This window comes from Etheostoma spectabile, chromosome 17 (assembly GCF_008692095.1).
Source record: "Etheostoma spectabile isolate EspeVRDwgs_2016 chromosome 17, UIUC_Espe_1.0, whole genome shotgun sequence".
Classification (NCBI taxonomy): domain Eukaryota; kingdom Metazoa; phylum Chordata; class Actinopteri; order Perciformes; family Percidae; genus Etheostoma; species Etheostoma spectabile.
Genome location: NC_045749.1, coordinates 10116991 through 10126875, shown reverse-complemented (window position 1 = coordinate 10126875; position 9885 = coordinate 10116991). Strand labels below are relative to the sequence as shown.

The window sequence follows — 9885 nt, the reverse complement described above, 5'->3', positions numbered from 1 at the left end:
ACAGGCAGCATGCATATTGTGCTCATGTCAGACACAAATGATGATTTCATTTGATCATGATTGAGTCCATAGTTCTTCAAACATGTTGCCCTTTTCCCTAACGCAGCCTTCTCACCTCCTTTGTCCACAGCTAGCTGTTACTTAGCCCTGTCTGGAGGCTCACTTTGGCCTGCAGTCAGGCCTTTTTCCCACTGTTGATTTAGGCCCTAGGCCAGAATGTTGCCTCTAGCAAGAGGAATGTCTTCGAGACTTGAATTAATTTTTTCACCTCACTTAAACGGAAAGTCAGCAAGAGATGCCGGATTTACAAATGCCAGCTGCAGAGAGTCCTTAGTCAGCTGTTTAACCTTTGGAAAGAGCTAGCACACAGGGCCGAGATCATGTTTTAGGATATGTGTGACTCAGTTTGACAATATTGAATGTTTAATGAGTCACTAGCAGGCTGACATAAAGCACTAATTCATAATATTCTAAGAATATCCTGTAATGGCTCGATGGTGTTTAAAGCCCCAGGCAGCACTGGGACCGTTGACTTCAAGGCACCTAGCCCTAACCCTGACCATTGCCTAATCTAGGATTAGGTGATGTTGGGGGCTTAAAGCACTAAACACCACTGGAATACCTCCAGGAACTTTTCATCTATTTTGGGAGGAAGAAGACAAAAACATTACAATTTGTAATATTATAATCATTAATTAGTGTGTAAGCATATATTTATATAAATAAATTAACTGAAATACATTATATAATATCTATATTTGAAATGCAGTAAAATAAAGTAGGTGCAATAGTTTTGTAGTTTGTATGACAAAAGGACTACTGAACAACTACTATTGCATGTAAGATACTGTTAATATCATGAGTATCCAATCATGTGTCTTGGGTAAACTGACTAAAACTGGCAACTGTTACTGACACCTGCCCGAATTACTTTAAGGGGAAGGGGAATTGCCACATGAAGCTCAAGGGTGAACACAGAGGTATATAGGCCCAGTAACAGGGTCTAATGTTAATCTTCAATGCGTTTTTGAGACTGTAAAACAGTAATGGCACTCATGTGTTCTTCAGGAGGAGGATGGGAACAGAGGGAATAGTGACCAGGAAGGCAATTGGACTTGGGTTTCATGATGGGTATGAGTGAAATGCCCTGCCACACTGGCCTTAAGGCAGAGGGTCTGCAGAGTAGAATTGCTTTGAAGATTCATGTGTCCTGCCTTCGGGTTCATGTATTTGTTTTCACTCCCTGCTCCAGTAGGATTTCAACTCAATGGGGAGCCACAGTGAGGCGGATATTCCAACCTTGAAGTCTTTTTATCGGGGGGCCTTATGTGAGAGCTTTCCTCCATGAAGTTGAACCGCATGGTCCTGGGCTTTTAAGTAGAGGCCCCTTCACTTTTGTATTTTAGCTGACCACTGTGCAAAGTTATAGTGGTTGATGTGATGTTGATGATCCATGCACAATTTGAAAGTCATGCACTTCAATGGTGTCATTGCACATTTATGATTTCCAGCCTTCCGTGTTATTACTGTAGCTTAGTTTCCATGTTATTATTGCTTTGTTTCATCCTTTCTCTTACACAGAGGCTGTATTTTGTTGCCACTTTCACTCATTTATTTATCTCTGGTTTGGTTAGATTTGTCATGAGTTTCTAGAAATCAGTTGACTCCAAGCTCCTTAAAACACATCCTAAGGCTATTTGACAGTTTTATTATACACTGACGGACACTTTCACAGAGCTCTGAAGTAAATACACCCCCCACCCCTACATCTTGCTATGGAGACTGTTTCCAACAGCACAGCTAGCATTTAACTTAAATCTCAACACCTCCTGCAATGGAAGTTGGATAAATATGCTCGATTTGGCTGGGTGACACTCCATATCCCTGTGCCAATACTAACAGCACCAGGTGTGTGCTAAGACGATTTCAGAGCTCATTTGATTTAGCATCTATTTCTTTGCAGGATAAGTATAAAAACCCTTTAATAGTTTCTGACATAATGATGATTGTATTACAGAGCTAAGTAGTGAATTTGCTATAATAGTTACTAAAAGGAGTCTATAACATTCATAATTGTAAAAGGATTGTATGGATTTTTATTGCGCCTCCAGCTATAGTAGCATATTATCCTTTAGAGCCATGCACATTCAAACTTTTTTTTTACTTTGGATGCAGTGAGGGGAAAATATCCGTATGTTGTCATATTGCCATCTATTTTTGTATCGACATTGTGGGTCTGGCTGGTGGGAGAGTATGAGAGTGCAACAGCAACAGATTCCTTTTGCCATTGACCCGGGTCTGTCAGCAGAAGTCTTGCTGTTAAAGCTACTGTACCATAGGACTTTGGCCGTGACTGCTGCCCAGCGCAGTTATCGACTTTTCCTTAGCTTGGATTAGATAACATATGCGTTTGACAGGGCAGTGAATCTAGGTCAGACCTATATGAGAGTTCAGCTTTCTCCACTTTTCCAGCATGCTGTTCTGAGCCAAGGCAGTATTTTCTATTGCAGTGCCAATAGTGGCAATACATTTTGTGTCTTGGCCTTTGTTTCAGTTGGTACAGTATTTTGTATTGATTTCTGTTTGGTTTGAATTAGGTGCAGCATGCAGTAAATCAACAGGGTAGACAAATGATTGATGTTGTAGCATTTAGTTTTTCAGGAATACTACTCTTGAAACAAAGTTTAGTATTGTCAAAAACAATTTTTTTTTTTATAATTATTAATTCTGTCATCAGTCTGACTGCTGCTATTTTATTTTTCTAGTTAATTAGAGTTTGTCAGGGGGAGATGCTGGCTCAGGAGGAGAGAGTAGTGCAGGGAGAAACTTAGGGAGAAAATGGAAAAAGCCCTTTCCTGCCAAAGTTAGTGGTTCAGAGAGTTTGGTTCATTATAATGGCTTAATGGATCCTCCAGGATGCCTCCTCAGTTTACACTATATTGAAGAGATGTTAACCAAGGCTAAGCTAGCAACCCTGTTGGTCAGTTCAAATACTCTGTATTCAGTGGTTTTAACTTTTTCCCTTTTAATGTAGTAGTATGTACACTGTAACGAATTTGACTGTGGATTTTACAGTAAACACCTGGCAAAAAAGTTGCCAGCAAAATCTTGTAAAATTACTATTAGTTACGGTTAACTACTGTAAAAATAATTACAGTATAATACAGTATTTCTTTTACAGGTTATTGTTGTACATACATTACAGCAATGTTTTGTTTTTTTAAAAAAACAATATTTATTGTAATTTAGTTTACAACATTATCTTGTATTCTTTTCAAATTACAGCTATTACCTGGCAACTCGAGTTGCCAGGTAATAGCTGTAATTACTTCACAATACAATATGTTGTGTGTAAACTTTTTTTTACAACAACATACTGTTTGTAAATATTTACAGCTTTTTGCTGGCAACTCGAGTACCACAGAAAAGATTAAATATTTGACAATACAATGCGTTGTTGTAAAAAGAATATACAGTTAATTCAGTTTTTTACATGTGCAGCTTTGCTGATGCCTGTTAAGTGTTTTAAATAAGACCAGGCTTGCTTTTAATTCAAAAACCATCGCATTAGATTCTCTTCAACTGTAAAAACAAACCAGAGTCCGAGATGCAAAAATTACATGACATTTTATTATTAAAACGCAACACAGTGTAACAATACTGTATGTTTTAAGAAGGTAACTTCTATTTTTCTTAAGAGCTCATTATGACCATGATACAACCAACCCGATAATCGACCGTCGGACAGTCCGGCGAGGTCGTTGACTCAAGTCTGTTTGGTGTGCTCCATGTTTAACTAGTGAACTGAATCTTGGAGAGCATTTCGAGGAACCATCTGTGTTACTTTTTGTCATTTTTTGACGTCTCCCTCTCCCCCTACCTCCTGTCGAGTAGGGAGGAGACGCAAGGGTTAATGCAGTTCCTCTTTTCTCCTGTATGTTCCCACTTTTTTGGATCAACGCCGTTGTTGACTTGGTTCCACTTGAAGGGTCAAGTCAGTCCGATGAAGCATCTGAAATCACAAAATCACATGCAAATAAACTTGATGAAAAAATGCCTTAACTGCTCTACAAGATACAAAATACATCCAGCTGTGCTAATCTGTATGTGGGTGTGTATATGTGTACATGCATGCGGGTGTGTATGTATATAGATGTATACAGATCCGTTTTTGTAAGTTTGCTTTGAGCCATAGTGGGGAAGGTTGGGGCAGGGTGGGCATAGACAATCATGCATAACTGTAAAATGAACTTTCAGATTTCTTGTGACTGCAATAAAAAAAGAACAAGTTTGTAGTTTATTCACCTAAATGCTCAGTTTACCTCAATTCAGAACTACTTTTCAAATATACAATCAAATAGATCTTTATTGTCAATGTTTGAAAAACAATAAAACAGTTTAACAGCTCTCAGAATGAACGCCATTACTATAAATAGAATCGGTTCTGCAATGATTTTAAGCATTTAGGGAAATAACTGCTAACTTACCCTTTTTATAAACTCAAAAATCATTTTAAAGGGATTTACTGTAAGTACAGTTAAAGCAAAATAAAATCTCTGTTACTCATAATAACTAACTCTACAAAACAATGAGCAACCACATTCTACTTCAAGCACATAGTTACCTTTGAATGAATTCCAGTGTGCAAGATGCTTGCTCCTGGTACACCATATTAAAGATGTAGTAGCTCGAAAACAAAGTTGCCATCCCAGCCACGAAGTTGGGATGTGGAGGCCCATCCACCGGACCCTCGATGCTCAGCATCCAAACGGTTGCTGTCAGCAATTCACCTAAACATAAAAAACAAAGAAACACCAAACAGCTTTAATTAACTAACCACTTATGTGCTATTAATTATATAAACAACCCTGAAGTCTAGTTCTTCACTACCAACACCCAAACTGTCACATTGAGAAATGCCACAGAACAATATTACACATTCAGGCATAATTGCATTAATGTTTTTACCTGAAAATCGTCTTCAGCCATGTATGTTGTTGATCACTGTGCAGCGATGGCGCTCTGTTCAGGATGTTTCCTCCCTGTAGCTAGGCTAAACAATACAAAAGTTGAAAAACACACGTTATGTTGGAATATAACTGTTAAATAAACAGTGTGTTAGGCGCCTATTGAGAGTGTATAAGCCCTTTTACACCCACATGGCCATCATATATTTCCATGGCCGTTTTTCTGCTTTAAATAATAAGTTGTTACAGCTATGTTTGGGTTAACATAATTTGTTACACAGATTTGATGTTAAATTTAACCATTATTGACAGCTCAAGAATTGAGCCACCAAGACTTGAGATACACTATAGAAAATGAATTATTTCATTGTTGCCAAAAACGTTTGCAATTCATCAGTTTTCTAGTTAGACTAAATTTATGCACCACCAAGGCTGTTTAGGGACCCCATTCTGCTGAAATATTTAAATACACCCTTTTATTACAGGTAAAAATAACACTTGTGCACTGCATGACATAAACTGCATCTGGGATTATCAAAAAGTGGCCATGTCTGTTAAGGGAAGACTCCTGGGTGCCTCACATCCCGTTTTCATTCAAATTTCTCAAGCCTTTTTTCACCCAGCTATCATTAACATTAATGACGAATGTTTTAAACGGAGCCAGCCTAATGTCGGACTCTAACTTGGTTCATAGAAGAGTTGTTAAAGTTAAATATCAACCGAAATTAAAAGGTCTTTTTCAGGGGTCGTGCCAAGTCAAACGTTATTATAATTTATACATTACCTGTTAAATCGAACAATGGGCTTTCGCTTCAATGAGGCACTTTTTCAAACTATTGGGACTTTGTATCAACGTTAATGGGCCACCTGCAGCCTGATCTGAGGCGAAGCGGCTAATGCATACGGTTAAGCTAGCTAGCTGGCTTTTTTCACTAAAGTTGACTTCAGTTAGCTAGTGTTAGCTAGAACGGTAAAGAAATGTACAGTCAGACAGTCACATATAGCTAAATAAAACATTGTGACGTTAGGCTAACGTTACTTACCAAAGACCTGACTCCGTGGCGCCCGACCGTCCTGTAGCCACAGTGCTGCTGCATGCCTGCGTGACGGTAACATTGACGTTACAACACAGACTTTGAAGTTAACTACTACGCTTAGTTCAAAATGAAATAAATATAAAAGAGTAAACCGTTAACGCTAACATTACACCCACTATACTTTCCTTAACTTTAGCATTAAACTGCTTCGCCTGGGTTTGCTTCCTTCTGAAAAGTCTCCAGCTAATGTTAGCTAACGCTAGCTATGAGTTAACTTTACTGAGGGCCTGCACTAGACTGAAACACGGTCAATTTAGGTTATTTCAACCAGCATTAACAAGTTAAACCACAATCTAATAATTTAGGCTATTCATAATAGTATACTTACGTATTGTGGCTGAGTGGAGTGGCAATGTGGCTGCTTCTCTGCAATCCGCCATCAAATGAGGCAGTTGCTTTACAAAGCAACTGCCTGTGCAACGCATTCAACAGTAAATAACTGTACCTGTACCGCATCATTTACAGTCAAGCGCAAATATGCCTGTAATTTATCATGGAAAAAGCTGTCAACTACTGTAATAGTGTTTGTTCAGGCCCACCCCAACCACACACACCAACACCCACATCCCCACAAGCACGCACGTCCAAATGGTGTCCTACACCCCAATCACAAAAGAACCAACGGTCTCCATAATGCAAATTGCAAGATACAAGCCAAACGACATTGTAAAATGACAAAACAAGAAGTTACTGTAAAATTTAGCTGTAGAAATTACAGAAATTTGTTACAGTGTAGAAAAGGAAAACATAATTTGCAGTCACTTCTGGAAATGATACCTATCGCAGCTGGTTTGCCTATACCTCAAGGGCAGCATAAGGTATGTTGTGCCCAGTCCTGTGTTGGAAATCTCTCTGTGGACCAGTCAGGGTTAAACTTGTCTCCATGCCAAGTCTACATCAGCCTCTATGAATTACAATGTGCCAAATGAACTCCAGGAATGCCTGTCTGTTTTGGTGAGGCCAGCTCACATCTGTCAGTTCCTCTGGCTCCCCCAAGACCCCCTGGCACCACCCATGTGCAGTATGTATTGTGTCTCTACTGCTCCACCCAGCTTATTTAAGCAGGGTGGAATGAAATTGCAAGAAGAGCCTGAAGGGTCACAGTAATCTTATTCATATAAAACTTCAGTTTTGTCCTCACAAGCACTAATGATTTTAAGTTTGACCAATGTGAGCTATAGAGAAGCTGGAATGTAATAGTGGTTTCCTGCAGGTGATGTTCAACTGCCTGGCTGCAAGCTCAAAGAGACTGCTGGAATCAAATTCTGGTAAATTAAAGTAGGTCTGACCTTCGGCGTGGCAAGATGGATGTGCAGGATGTCTTCTTTACCTTCACGTGAAAAAAAAAAAGTAACAATAATGTCTCCGCTATCCGTCTTCAGGCTGGAAGCAAGAGGATGCCAAGGCTTAGCTCAGCAGGAGCTTGATGCTCAGAGAGGCTGATGTTTGAGTTTCTTACCAGCTCAAATACTTATTGTTACTTTTTAAAGGATTAGTCCTGTAGAATTTTAAAGTTATCTTTAAAATTATACCAGGCAGTATTTGTGTCATGGCAAAAAGTTCAGATCGAGATAACTACTAAGTTTTAGTGACTTTATTTTTGGAATAATCTGATTATTTTAGTTTTTTTATAATTCTTTTTAGCCATGCTAGCAGCTAGCTCAAAGCACTGATGTGTCTAAGTAGAGCTCACTTAGCTGCTAGCATCGATGAAGACTCTTGTTTGAGCTACATGCACAGTCAATTACAAACAGAGAAGACGGCATCTGTATATCCTTGAAGTCTACACAGAAATTGTTGTCTCACCCGTGACATGCCCCTAGGTCCTCATATTAATCTCCAGAGGTCTAAGTTTATTAGAATGATAGCTTACTTTCTCCTCTACCTAGATAATAACACCACCAAAAGGTGTGTTACCATAATACTTAGTTAATGAGAGAACTGAAAATACTTTCCAGATCTTAGGTTCTGTTGTTTCTGCAAGCGTGGCCGTTGCATGTATACTCGCTGTTCCAAATGCTCTGTCTCTGATATGCAGGAGGATTAAAGGCCAGGTCTGCTCAACCCCTCAGTTTCCCAGTTTGGTATGTGCAGTTTCAGCAAGAACATGTTTCCTTGTGTAAAAGAGGAAAAACCCTATAACTCTTGTCAGTGAAGCACCAAAGACATGACACAGAACACTTTGCCAAGTGTTAAATGTCTTTTTTAAGCCGAAATTGCAGCAGCAGATGAAAGACACATTATCCACTCACAGTAATCCCCATCTACCACATTCTTTCAGCTTGCCATAGGAAGTACTAATGACCGTCTCAAGAAATTAATCTTAACCTGTATTTTTAGATATGGAAACCTAAGCGGTAGGTTTGAAACTTTTCAACGTGGACTTCTACTGGTTCATTTTTTTTGCAACTTGTCACAGAGCGATACAGGCAGAGGAGTTGAACGGGAGCAATGACAGAATTTAAGGACACAAAATAGTGGTAATAATAAGTGAACAGAAATTGGTCTGTGGAGCCAAAAAAGGTGACTCTGTCTCTCAATCAACAATTGACCTTTGAGTTAATCTGGCTTTTTAGGGGTGGTCTTTCAGACACTCAAGGACTGCTGTGTCTCCAAATCAGTGGAGCCTAGAGGGCACACATGCTTGGGGCTATAGCTTAGTGAAAACCATGAGGGGATCCTTTCAGAGGCTGGGAGGGAGAGGAGGTTGTTTCTTAGGTCAACATCAGCTCTTGAAAGTCTTGTTGTTCCGTTTTCGCCTCCCCCCTTGTACCAGAGACACCCAGGTAATTGAAACCCAGTGTTTTATGAAAACTGGAAATGTTTGTATGTTGAGCTGGATACCTTCCCCCTTGTGCTTTGATACTGAATCCACTGTTAATGAATACAGAAGCTGGGAATGAATGGGTTTTTTCTCCTGCTCTACTCAACAGTGGTGTCAGATATCTGCAGGACTGCTGAGCCACTGCATTCCTCATCATTTCAGGTCATGAAAAAAACCCTGCTTGTGCTGCTGAATCTGTGGTTCTCATATTTATGCTAGATGTGTGGAAATCTTTTGTGAGAATTACAGAGTTACTTCAAAAAAAATCTCAGCACAGTTTGACTATGAGACTATTTGTCTCAATAATACTTTTGTAGGGATGAGTAGGACATTAGGGATAATTGCACTGTCACACTGTGTTATGTATCCGATTTCTTAAGTGATTGATTGAATACGTAGTTTGCCATTTTGTTTTATAGGTCATCCAGTCACCTTAGGAAAAACCCAAAATGACATAAATCTAGTTTCTTGTTGCAGCTGAGAATCTGTTGTTGATTACAGTAAAAATGAAGCCTGGGTTTCAAAGATGATAGAGTTTCCAGATGGCAGATACTGTATGTGAGACACATGGAGCTCAGAAATGCTGCTTACTCTCTATATATGTCTGTAACCACACTTGCAGGGGTAGAATATAAGTAGTAATAAATATAAGTCTTACTTTCTCGCTGCAGAAATATCTATCTTAGTTGCATTTTTACAATCTGGCGTTCAACTTGCATAACCAACATTTATACTGTATACAATCACTTGGTTTTTAAAATGCATTGCTCATAGTTAAAAGAATATTATGATATTTTTGGAAATACGCTTATTCACTTTCTGGCACAGAGTTAGATGAGAAGGTTAATACCACTCTCATATCTGTCTATTTAATATGAAGCTCCAGCCAGCAGTCAGTTAGCTTAGCTCAACACAAAGACTGGAAACAGTAGTAAACAGCCTGGCTCGGTCCAACGGTAACACAATACACCAACCAGCACCTCTAAGGCTCACAAAT

At 39.1% G+C, this 9885-nt stretch overlaps 1 protein-coding gene and 1 long non-coding RNA gene across 3 annotated transcripts in view; one reads left to right on the top strand and one right to left on the bottom strand.

Moving 5' to 3' along the window:
• Positions 1-9885, top strand: part of LOC116705260 (SH3 and PX domain-containing protein 2A) — a 50831-nt gene that overhangs the window by 27901 nt on the left and 13045 nt on the right. The gene's annotated exons all lie outside the window — the stretch shown is intronic.
• On the bottom strand, positions 4152-6496 carry LOC116705261 (uncharacterized). The gene is made up of 4 exons (XR_004335887.1): positions 6393-6496; positions 6011-6066; positions 4969-5053; positions 4152-4790 (listed from the first exon to the last, which is right to left on the bottom strand). It is a non-coding gene; the product is annotated as an uncharacterized LOC116705261 (long non-coding RNA).